We start from the raw sequence: 10,907 nt of genomic DNA on the forward strand, positions 1-10,907 counted from the left end.
CCCAGATATTCCTCCCACCGCAACATGTAAGAATCCCTTTGGGCCCGATCCGGGAATGGAGTCAGCAATATGGAGTAAATCTCAGAAATTAAACCTTTCGCATGTACCCCTTCCCTGCATATGCGGTCAAAGAAGGTCAGAAGGGAAACCGTAACCCCCGAAAAGATGGACTGGGCAAAGTGCCTAATCTGGATATAGAAGAAGTTGGAGGAAGGTGGGAGATCATATTTGGCCTGCAGGGTAGTAAACGGTAGGAGGACCCTAGTGAAGGGGTCCACAATATCAGCTAACCGAAACACCCCCCGTTGAAACCATGGTCTCGTTGTAGACGTGACAAGACTAGCAGGAAGCGTGGGGTGATATAGGAAGGAGGTCATGGCGGAATGAGTGGACTCCAGAGGGAATTTACTACTGCACTGCTGCCAGATACGTCTGGTACACGCCATGGGCCCTAGGAGATCCTTGGCTGGCTGAGTCCTGTCAGGCCCAGCCCATAGCATGGAGTTAGGGTGTACAGGAGCTAGCCAGAGTCTTTCTACCTGCATCCAGACAGAATAAGGGTGCAAGGAAGCCCAGGCCGTGACAGAGCGTAGCTCGGCCGCCCAGTAATATTTAGTTAGGTCCGGTACCCCCAGACCGCCCTGATGCCTACTAGATAGAAGAACCGACCTCAGGATTCTGTGCCGCCCTCCCGCCCATATGAATCTGAGGAGGTGGGATTGAGTGGATCTCAGGTCTTTAAGGGGGACTTTAATCAGTAAGGTCTCAAAAAGGTACAAAAGCTTGGGTAGGATCGTCATTTTAGTCACAGCAATACGCCCCATGAGGGAGAGTGGGAGAGGGTGCCACCTATCTATAAGACCCCTGATCTCTGTGTATATGCGTGGGAAATTAGCTTTGTAAAGCTCGCGATATCGGGGAGTGAGGTCAACCCCCAAATATCGCAGTGAATCCATCTTCCAATGGAAAGGAAAGTTCACTTTGAGAGAGCTCAGGGCCGTCTGAGAAAGATTAAGAGGGAGGGCCTCAGTTTTATGAGTGTTGACCTTATACCCCGAGAGACGACCAAACTCCTGTAAGATGGAGGGGAGATTTGGTAAGGAAATGTGAAGCTTGGTAAGGGTAAGGAAAATGTCATCAGCATATAGCGATAGCTTAAACTCCCTATCCTTGACCATAACACCTCTAATATCTGGGCAAGCCCTGATCTTGGCCGCCAGGGGTTCGATACATATGGCAAAAAGTAGGGGAGATAGGGGGCAACCCTGCCTCGTTCCATTAGCAATGTTTATGGGTCGAGATTGAGCATGAGGAAGTCTGATCGTCGCTGTGGGGGAGGAGTATAGACTATGGATGGCTCTAACAAATGGGCCAGAAAGGCCGTAAGCCTGGAGGGTAGCAAAGAGGAATGGCCAACCTAAATGGTTGAATGCCTTTTCTGCATCCAAACTAAGAAGTAATGCCTCCTCCCCCGAGCGAGATATGACATCTATCAGGTCAATGTTTCTTCATGTGTTGTCGGCCCCCTGATGGCCCGGGACAAATCCCACCTGATCTTTATGAATCAGGGAGGGGAGAAAGATGTTTAGTCGGGTAGCTAGGGTTTTGGTGAAAATCTTAAAGGGACACTGACAGGCCAAAACAGCATATATAGTTAGATATATCACATTACAGGTCTTATACAGTCTTTTAAAAGCATATAAGTATCCCCGCTGTCCACCTTATAAAGAGCGAAATATAAAGTTTTATAACCTGCTTCTCCAGTCAGCAATCTGCCCAAGAGGCGGCGTTTCATGTGAAAATGCGCCCAGCCACCCTTCCCAACTGCCGTTTGAAGCCCCGCCCAGCTCATCAATATTCACTTCGCTGGGCGGCGGCTAGAACTCTCCCCAGTCCCGATCCTGCGCCTGCGCAATTCAATCCTCCGGGCATCGTTCATGCCCAATCTTCTGCGCCTGCGCCCCGCCGTGCCGTTAGATCGCGCCTGCGTACACACACCAGCCTGCGTCTTCGAGGCAGCTGCAGCGAAGACGCAGGCTGGTGTGTGTATGCAGGCGCGATCTAACGGCACGGCGGGGCGCAGGCGCAGAAGATTGGGCATGAACGATGCCAGGAGGATTGAATTGCGCAGGCGCAGGATCGGGACTGGGGAGAGTTCTAGCCGCCGCCCAGCGAAGTGAATATTGATGAGCTGGGCGGGGCTTCAAACGGCAGTTGGGAAGGCTGGCTGGGCGCATTTTCACATGAAACGCCGACCTTTGGGCAGATTGCTGACTGGAGAAGCAGGTTATAAAACTTTATATTTCGCTCTTTATAAGGTGGACAGGGGGGATACTTATATGCTTTTAAAAGACTGTATAAGACCTGTAATGTGATATATCTAACTATATATGCTGTTTTGGCCTGTCAGTGTCCCTTTAAGGTCTGAGATAAATAGGGCAATGGGCCTATAGTTCGGACATTCGTGCGGATCCTTCCCAGGCTTCCGAATCATCGTGAGATATGAGTGAGACATTGGGGCAGGCACAGCATTGCCCCCTAGGAAATGATTAAATAGGGTAACTAAGTGAGGGATTAGTTCAGCCTTAAAGGTCTTATAATAGGGATTTACCCTCAGGTAGATGTTCCACCACCTCCTCGATCTCTTCCGACATGATCGGACTATTAAGGGCGGCAAGGTCGGAAGCCGATAGGGTAGGAAGGTGACAGGATGCCAAATAAGACCGGAGTGTACTATCTCTCAGTCCTTCATCCGTGGGAAGGTCGGAGGGTAAGTTATACAGGGAGGAATAATAGGCTGAGAACCGCTCCGCTATCACCCTGGGGTCATAGTGGATTGTTCCGTCAGATCCTCTAATAGCACTCGGCCCTGTTTGGGAGCTGTGATTCCTAAGTTGTCTGGCCAGCAAAGTGTGGGGTTTGTTCCCCCAGGCATAATAGCACTGTCGAGTGTAAAGTAACAACTTACTGACGCGACCTAAGGCTAGGGTCTTCAATTGGGTCCTAGTATCTACAATTTGTCTCAGTGTGCAGCATGAGGGGTGAGCAGCTATCTTGCCTTCTAATGTTTGAAGGCGGGACTTAAGGGTCTTGACTAAGGCACTCGAGTCCTTCTTTAATTTCGAGCTTATTGCGATACAATGACCCCTCGTGACCGATTTATGCGCTTCCCACAAAGGGCGGACATCCCCTACCGATGCTTCATTGAGTTCAAAATACGTCTTCAGATGATCACGTAGTTCCTCCCTAATGGTAGGTTGTTTCAGGAGGGAGTCATTAAGTCTCCAGTGGCAATGGCGTACATGGCCCGACCCACTACTAATGTCAACTAGTACAGGAGCATGGTCTGACCAGGTGATTTGGCCCATGTCCGCTCCTTCCAATAATCTGAGGGTTGAAATGGTCCTAAATAGATAATCAATACGGGTGTGTGAACCATGTGGGGCCGAGTAAAAGGAGAAGGACATCAGTGGGATAGGTGAGGCGCCAGAGGTCATACAGAGAGAATTTCCGCACCAGTTTACGAAAATCTCTGGCTAAGCGCTGCTGTGTCGAGTGTATTGGTCTACCTGGGAGAGCCAGACGATCCATCGATTCAGAGAACACTGCATTAAATCTCCACCTAGTAGGACTAGGGGCTCTGAAGAGTCCGCACCTCCACCAAACACCTTGCGGAAGATTCCGTTGAGAAAGCGAATCTGGGACGTGTTTGGTGCATAAATGTTACACAAGGTAATAGGTCTATCCGCCAAACGGCCCCGGAGTATAATGTAACGGCCCTGTGGATCTAATATTGAAGATTCAATCCTGAGGGGACACTGAGCAGACACCAAGATGGCAACACCTGCCCTCCGACGGCTGTGAGTAGTCGAGTAAACGGTAGGATAAAGGTGAGAAGCAAAACGGAAGGAGGAGCTGCCATCAAAGTGTGTTTCTTGTAAGAACACAATGTCCGCCTTAAGGGATTTCAATTCCAAAAGCAAGAGTTTCCTCTTGGCGTTGGAGTTAAGCCCCTTGACATTAAAGGTTATGCACCTCATCGTGTGGGAATGAAATGGTACACAATGTATGTAGGGTACAGCTCACCAAGGAGGTCCGTATATGTCAGGAGGTTCGCACTAGTCGGACAAGTGGTCAAAGGCAGAGTTGAAGTACACGATCTCCACAAGCAAAGAAGTTCAGGTACCTACAGCAAGAGAGAGAACACAAGGGGGAGGGGGAAAAGACAGGACGGGACAACACAAAGACAGACAAACAGATAGCAATAAACTGCTTTTCCCAGGGATGTAATCCCTGCTAGGGCAATAAAAAAGGCCCTTTCGGGGGTGTAAGTGTCGGAGACCAACAGGTTAAGGCTAACCAGGATGCCAACTACAAGTTATTTGAGAGAAACTAAAACAGGATACAACTAGGTGGAGCCTTCAAAGGGCCTGCACCGTAATGGAGCAACAAGAAAACAATGATTGGCTAAACAGAGGGAATAAGTGATCAAAATGGGGACCCTTCCGGGACCCTCAATCCTGAGGGCGAAAGGGGTTAAGGGCTAGTCCTGGACAACCAATCCCCCTCAGCCATTGGTGATCAAGCAGATGGGCGATGTCCTGATGACGGCGGAGACCGCGGGGAAGAGGACACACTTGGACCAGGTCTTCTTTTCCTGGTTACGGGAGACCAAATGCGGGGCGGTGGAAGCGCTGGAGACACAAACTCCCAGTCCGACATGTCAGGAATAGGGATTCCAAGTGATTCGCAGAAAGGTTGAAGATCCGAAAAGGAACGGAGAGTCTCTGTTCTTCCTTGATGACGGACTGTCAGAGCGAAAGGGAATCCCCAGCGATATGCGATCTGGCGGTCCCTGAGTAATATGAGGAGAGGCTGGAGGTGTCTCCTTTTCTGGAGTGTGAACCAGGATAGGTCCGGGAACAATTGAACTGGGGCGCCATCAAAGTCAAAGTTGCGTAGAGTTCTCGCCTTAGCCATGATGGATTCTTTGAGGGCAAAATCGTGGACATAACAAATTACGTCCCTAGGACGCGCCGCAGATCCCTTAGGCTTGAGTGCTCTATGAGCTCTGTCCAGCTTGATCTTGTGCAAAGATGGTTGCCCCAGGATCATGTTAAAGATGGCTTCCAGTGTAGCAAAGAGATCCTCGTCGCCAGTAGCCTCAGGAAGACCCCGAACTCGGATATTATTCCGGCGCCCTCTGTTATCCAAGTCCTCTAAATGCCGCCCCATACCCCTGAGCACAGCCGTTTGGGCAGAAATGGATTCATGAAGCGTGGAAATATACTGCCTGGTATCGTCATGGGCATTTTCTAGGGAGTCAACCCGGTCTACCACCTGTTTAATATCGGTGCGAACTGCCGCAATTTCAGCTCTGCAGGCTTCCGTAACTTCAGAAATAAGAACCCGAAAGTCATCTTTTGTAGGAAAGCGACTAAAATAGCTCGCCAAGGGCTGTGGAGGTTCAGGCAGGGGCGGTGGATCCACAACGACAAGTGATGGAGGGCTTGGGGATCTGGCCCAGATGTCAGAAGGGAGAGGAGAGCTGCTGTCCCCTTGGTCCAGCAATGGAGGGGCTGGAGACTGCATGTTTTGCCGGGGCTCATGTGGGGGGGTCCCAGTGAGTCTGGATGTAGGGTCCCCAGGGATAATATCCCGTCCCCTAGTGGTCACAGTACCTTTAATTGCAGTCATCCCCTGGGAGATTTATCCAGGAGCCATCATGGCGGAATCCCTCCTTCCAGCAGCGACAGGCCGAAAGTCCAGGGCGGCCGGTGAGAGCCCCAGGTCAGAGGATCCGCGTGCAGACACTGTGGACAGTTCCTAGAAGAGGTCCAGCAGGGGTGAGTAGCGCTGAGTCCCTTTCCCTGGTCAAGGCGTGGGAATCCAGCGGGGGGAGGAATGGCGGGAGGCCCTCTGTGTCTTGTTGCTGCGAGGTGGAAGCGCCGGACTCGATGTGCGATCCCAGCACTGGTCCAGGGTCCTATCAGGCGAGGGAGATCGGAGAGGGTTAGGGGTCTTTTTCGATGCCATTTTCTTCCACATAAGATCGCAGAAGGATGTGTAGCTAGCCAGAAAGTTGCGGTAGAGGCGAGAGCAGCTCCTTCAAGCAGCCATCACCGTCGGCAACCGGACATGCTCCCCATCAAGGCTGTGCCTTTTATCAGTTATACAGTGATCCTGTGTGGCCCTCTCCTTCTCAGGAAAGGGTACTATAAAATATGAAGGCTGTGCCTTTAAGGAGATGTAGCAGTGCTGCTATTGTGCTGATTTTTGCAAAGTCTGCTGTGATCGGCAGAAGCTTTTGAGGGCTGAATCCTTGTGAATCATTAGCTGGCTGGAGGCTCTCACCAAGGATCACTCACCCCCTGTGAGTCCGGTAGACGGCAGGCACAGAGAGAAGATATGAGGACCACCACACAGAGAAGAACAGCCGCAGGAGGCCGGCGGCATGCAAGTGATTAATGAAAAAAAAAAAGGTTAATTTTTCTGCCCCCCCTTCCCCTTCTCAGCGCCCTAAGGCGGCCGCTTGGTCTGCCTTATTATAGCACCGGGCCTGTATGGTTGTGACCCATTTCTGTATGACTCTGCTTTGGTGTTTGTTTGTCAATTGGTGTTTGTATTTCTCTTCACTTATTTAGAGTAGGGACCATTGTCCAGTTGCATTTCTGCCAAGTAGGGCTTATACTGCAAGTAGGTAGGGAAAGTGGACTGAGTGCTAGGTTAGGGCTCACTGTCCTTGTCTGCCCCTACCTAAAGACTTTACACATTTTCCATAGATTGCACAGTACTACATAGCTCGGTGTCATCTGAAAATTACAAACATTCCAATAAAAAAAGTCTCAAGTTGCGTCCCCTACTTTGTACGCTGCAGAACCCAAGTGAAGTGGATCCAATTCACAGCAAGAAAACTATAAAGATGATAGGACCGCTCTGCTCTTTCTTTTTCCACGAACAGACAGAATCAGGTAAATCCTGTAGATAACCTTTTTTCTCTTTTTGTATAGTCAATCACTGCTTGTCGTGTCTTTTGGGCAGTGGGGGAGCCGGAGGGGGGAAGGCGTTGCCCCGGGTGCAAAATTTTAGGGGGCGCCAGCAAAGCCGCAACACCAATTAGGCAAAGAGAGGTGATCGCCCCAGGCGGCGCGGCCCTGCTCATAAGTGGGGGGCAGCGGCAGGTCACTGGGAGATGAGCGCTTCCATTGTGGAAGCGCTCATCCCCATAGTCATCTGTATCGCCGTCCTCAGGACAGCGATACATATGGATGTGCTGTGGGGCAGGGGAGGGAGCCTATCAGAGGCCGGTGCGCCGCCTGAGCTTTACAGCACAGGACATAGGCCGGAAGAGGCCTGCATCGCATCACTGCCATGGAGGTAAGTATAAGTGTTTATTTCTTTGATGGTAAAATACTGGCTACTGGCACATGATTGGGGGGCCATCTATGGGGGGCACTTGTTACTGGCACATGATTGAGGGGCCACCTATGGGAGGCACTTCTCAATGGAACATGATTGGGGGGCACTGTGGTGGTAATCTATGGGCACTTCTTACTGGGACATTATTGGGGGCACTTTTTACTGGCACATTATTGGGTGGCACTATAGGGGCACTTATTACTAGCACATTATTGGGGGCATCTGCTGAGGCCACAAAGAGAGTATTTTATATGATGGGGCTCTGTATAGGGGCATTTTATACTGGGGCACTATAGGTGGGTACTATAGGCTCATCTATGGGGGCACTAAGAAGGGGTATTTTATACTTGCAAATTATGGGGGAAACTGAGGGCATCTACTGGGGCATTTTATACTGGTACATTATAGGGGGCACTAGGAGAAAAGGGGGAGACGAGCACTATGGGGGTATTTTATACTGGCACATTATGGGGGCACTATGGGGACATTAGCTCAAAAGGGGGTATTTTTTTGTACTGTCACATTATAAGGAGAATTATTACTACTGGGGGGCATTATGGTGGGCTTTATTACTACTGGGTGTCTAGGGGGAACATGATTACTAGTATAAAGCACCAAAAAACAACTATATCATAAATATCTCGCATGGAGTTATTCGTATTATCACCTATACAGCTCAAAGAGCAACCACACAGAGAGTAATTCTAATTAATTATTCTTTATTGGATATCCAAAACATTAGATGGTATATCAATTAAAACATATACAAAAACAGCACATACTGAGAGCACAACGATGTTACAATAATTGTATAAAAAAGTATAAAAACAGAGTAAGCTCCAAACCAATAAGGGACTAGTATCCCCCCCCACAATAAAGCAGTATCAACTTGGTGGGGCGCATATAGCAGTACTAGCATCCAGAGCATACATACACAAACACTCCAAACATATGAAGGAGTGCAAGCCTGGGTGCCGCCCACACCAAGCAGAGGCTGCAAGAGCAAAGGGGGGAAAAAAACACAGTAAAGTGCAAGTGCAATGAATACCTACTGACCCTGGTCTGAAACAGCCGCCCGACGATCGTTTCGCAAAATGCTTCCTCTTTTTTTTTATACAATTATTGTAACATCGTTGTGCTCTCAGTATGTGCTGTTTTTGTATATGTTTTAATTGATATACCATCTAATGTTTTGGATATCCAATAAAGAATAATTAATTATGATTACTAGTATGCGCACTATGGGAGCATTCTTACTTCTGGGGCACAATGGGGACATGTTGGGGGCACTGTAGGAGCACTATTACTACCATGTGTGCTGTCTAATCAGCAACTTATGGGGGAAGCTGAGGGCATCTACAGGGGCATTTTATACTGGTACATTATGGGGGGCACTAGGAGGAAGGGGGGAGAGGAGCACTATGGGGGTATTCTATACTGGCACATTATGGGGGCACTATGGGGACATTAGCTCAACTGGGGGCATTAAAAGGGGGTATTTTTTGTACTGTCACATTATAAGGATAATTATTACTACTGGGGGGCATTATGGTGGGCTTTATTACTACGGGGGGTCTAGGGGGAACATGATTACTAGTATGGGCACTATGGGAGCATTATTACTTCTGGGGCACAGTGGGGACATGTTGGGGGCACTGTAGGAGCACTATTACTACCATGTGTACTCTAGCAGAGAATTATTCCTATTGGTGGGACTTGGCTGAAAATTGTGGTCCGGTCTCAAAGGAGAAGATGAGGAAAGAGACCATCTACATCAAAGGAGACATCACTGGATGTAAGAGGTATGTGCGCTGTATTACCCTTTATGTTCTGTAGTGATGGGAGGGTGGATATAGAATTTGGCCCACACTGTAGCAGCCTGGCCCCAGACTTCAGGTCACACTGTGTGTGTTCTGAATTCTGGGGGCTCACACCCATCTACTACATTATCTGTACACAGAGAGTTATCACTGTGTTATCTGTGGTGTTACATAGGACTGCAGGTGATATCTACTAAATTATCTGTAAAAATGGGCGTGGCCACAGGTTGGGGGGGAGTGCAAAATACTTGGATTTCCCCGGGTGCTGGCAACCCACGCTACATCACTGATTTTGGGGCATATCTTTTAAAGCTCTTTATGCCTCTTCACTTCCTGTAGTTATTCAGAAGTTGAGGCGCAAAATAATGAAGCACCGCAGACATTAGTACAAAACCCTGTGAATTTTTTATTATTTTTTGTTTAACTTTAGGAAAATAGCATTTGCGTGTTTTACAATACACAGGGTAGCGGATAATTATATTCATGATGACATTATACTAGTCCGAACTCCGTGTCAGGGCATCTTTTTTTTGTTTAAAGGAAATGTGTCATCAGAAAATGACCTATTGTTTAAAACATGTTTTTATGTATAACATAAGAAGTTTTGGAGGGTATTTTTAATTCTCCATATAAGTATTTATATTTAACCTCCTCCCGTCCGCCCATAGGATATAAACGTCCTATGGGTGGACCTCTATTTCTGAAAGTACGTTTAAAAAAGTCCTTTCAGAAATCGCAGCTGCACGCTAATCGTGCAGCTGCTGATCGGGTTGCCCGCTGTCAGTGACAGCAGGGCAACCCAGAGAGAAGGCAGGGACAGTGCCCAGGTGTCCCTGCCCTCTGGATCGCTGCATACACAGCGCTCACCGAGCGCTGTGTATGCAGAGCAGGAAGCGCTGTGCGCTTCCTGTTCCGGCCCGGCGGTCATGTGACCGCCGTGACCGGAGAGTGCAGGAGCTGTGTGAGGTCTTTCACAGACCTCGATCAGCCCTGCACTGAGGCTGTACAGCACAGTATTATGCTGTACAGCCTCTCTGGGGGTGCATTTCTTCTGTAACTGGGGCTACTATGTCAGCCCCACTTACAGGAGAAATCAACAGTGAAAAAAAAAAGAAAAAGTGAAGCAAATGTCCCCCAGAGGTCTTGTATGACCTTATGGGGGACGAAAAGTGTAAAATAAAAAAATAAAAAATAAAGGGTTGAAAAAAAAAAAAAAAAAAAAGTTTCACATGTAAAAAAAAAGTCCCCAAGTAAGGAATAAAAAAAAAAAAATAGAAAAAATAAAATAAAATAGACATATTTGGTATTGCCGCGTCAGTAAAAACCAGTTCTATAAAAATATCACATGACCTGTCAAAACAAGCAATTTTTGTCACTTTACATCACAAAAGGTGCAACACCAAGTGATCTAAAACGCGTATGTCCCACAAAATGGTACCAATAAAACCGTCACCTCATCCCGCAAAAAATTAGCCTCTACATAAGAAAATCTCTCAAAAAATAAAAAAAAACTATAGCTCTTAGAACATGGAGACACTAAAACATAATTTTTTTTGTTTCAAAAATGCTATTATTGTGTTCACAATAATGTCCCAGTAAGAAGTGCCCATAGATTCCCACCACAGTGCCCCCCAATCATGTTCCATTGAGAAGTGCCTCCCATAGGTG

Source organism: Bufo bufo, chromosome 9, assembly GCF_905171765.1.
Source record: "Bufo bufo chromosome 9, aBufBuf1.1, whole genome shotgun sequence".
NCBI classification, from domain to species: Eukaryota; Metazoa; Chordata; class Amphibia; order Anura; family Bufonidae; genus Bufo; species Bufo bufo.